The following is a 2,108-nucleotide window of genomic DNA, read 5'->3' on the forward strand; positions in this document are numbered from 1 at the left end:
AAGCACTGCCAGATTGCAGGTGGTGGGTGAGTAGAGAGAGGAAGGTGGCAACACTAGTAAGCAATGGTAGTTCGTGAAGGAGACAGGCAAGCAAGTGATGTAAGCAAAATAACTATAAAAAATAAATTTGAATTGCGCCCTTCAGGGGTGGGTGCGAGGTCGTTAGAGTTATGACTCATAATCTTGCTTGCGGCTTGAGAACCACAATGAAAACCTTGTAGGAGTACACAAACAAAGGTGTTGCGCATCCATAAAGCAAGCTACATGGAAAAAATTACAACCCTATAGGACATGACTCAATTCTCGGGCTCCGAATAATCATCAATTCCTACAAAACACAACTTCATGAAATTAGACATAAGCTTTATGGATACATGTTTTAAACCTTAGTTGAAACAAAAAAACAGGATCAGTTTGAAAAATAAGAATATTTATTGAATCCACAACCTTGTGTACATGGACCTGCTACGTTTTGAACCCTCAAGCTGCTATGGCAGAATAAGGCTGCCCCCTTATCTATAAGGCCATCTCGCGATGAGCAGGATTATCGTCATCATTGGGAAGCGGCTCTTTGGAGTTGGGATGCAAATCTTGTTGATCATGAGGCTCTGTCTCGCCTTGGATTTGCACAAAGTTTTGTAGGAAACAACATGCTCCTATCACAATGGGCGGAAATGCAAGATCGATGTTGAGATCTTGTAAAATCCGCCATCTATTCTTCAAGAGACCAAAGGCATTTTTCACTTCCATTGAGAGTTTCCTATCAAACTCTCACTTTTAACATGAAAATTGCCCTGTCTACAATTGATATGGCTTTACCAAGAATGTCCTCGCTTTGTATATTGAGTCTACGATCAAATAAGGTCGTATTTTCTCCCCTTGAATATACATAAACTTATTGCTCGCGCTTCTTAGAGATAATCTTGCAATCTCCAAGAAGATCTCGTGGCGCTTGGTCTCTTCCTCCTCTCTGATCCTTGCAAGTCTCTCATCATGTAGCATCCTAGACGTGTCAAGCTCTCACAAGGTGGTTGTCTTCTTATCTTTTGCACGCTCGTATGCCTCACACACCTATTTCATCCTATCACCCATCGTCTTGGCCATTGTGCCCAAGCTATATTTTTTGGGTTGCTTGAATTTCTTGCCAAAGACGTCGCCCAAATTCACAAAATCTGGTTGTGGATTTTGATATGAGCTACCGTCAATCTCAGCACCATCTAGGTCTATAAGTGCATCTATTGTGGAGGATACATGAATGTGGCTCTCCCTGTCAAGTGCACCAGCTATCCCTGAGCACTTTGGAGTCTTCCCCCACAAAGCATCCAACATGTCAAAGAAGGGCCAATTGCTGGGGATACTGCCATTAGAACATTGTTTGGAAAGCTCTTTTTTGTGGAGCTTCTTTAGTGTGTCAATACGGTTTCTTGCATGCTCCGGGTTGAAGCTACCATTGATCTCCCTATTTAAAGCAGAAACTAGGTCTTCCCAATCTTAAGGGCGAAAATTATCCGTTCTTAATGTGTAAGCACTGCTCCTCATAGACATGTCAGAGAGTATAAGTGCTTTTGTCATCCCATATTACTGTCGTTTTTCTATGGCACTTTGTCCCTTATATGCTTTTGTCTGATTTTATATGGTGTCTTCACTAGTGGTTGAGCGTTTGCATTTGTGACATGTGGTTGCTCAGCTGGAGTATGTGCTTGCGAGGATATCTCTACCTTTGATCGCTTTTTCCCACTTAAAAGAGGTGTAAGCATAGCCTCCTCCATCAAACCAAGGTAGGAAACCTGCTTTAAAGGTATTGCATCCTGGAAAAGAGGAACGCATTCCTTGAATTCATCTCCCACTGGTGTCTAATGCAAATGCATTGCCCAAGAGGGCCTAGAAGACTTACCAGCCTCCCCTTGCCTAGCTCTTTGCATGCCAGCAATGGGTCGAGGTGGAGAAGACATACTGTGAAGACGATGTTTCGTCACAACAAATCAATATTTTACTAATAAACATACAATAAAATTTCGGACTACTTTTGTCAATCTTATCCGTGTACGCACGAAATACATGACCCAATTTGCAAATCGAAACCATTTTTTGACAAACGAGAAGCTTTG

At 42.0% G+C, this 2,108-nt stretch overlaps 1 pseudogene; it reads right to left on the reverse strand.

Moving 5' to 3' along the window:
- Positions 1-516: 516 nt before the first annotated feature.
- On the reverse strand, positions 517-1,769 carry LOC147446345 (uncharacterized; annotated as a pseudogene).
- Positions 1,770-2,108: the final 339 nt, after the last annotated feature.

Source organism: Adiantum capillus-veneris, chromosome 12, assembly GCF_014529385.1.
Source record: "Adiantum capillus-veneris isolate H3 chromosome 12, ASM1452938v2, whole genome shotgun sequence".
Taxonomy (NCBI): Eukaryota; Viridiplantae; Streptophyta; class Polypodiopsida; order Polypodiales; family Pteridaceae; genus Adiantum; species Adiantum capillus-veneris.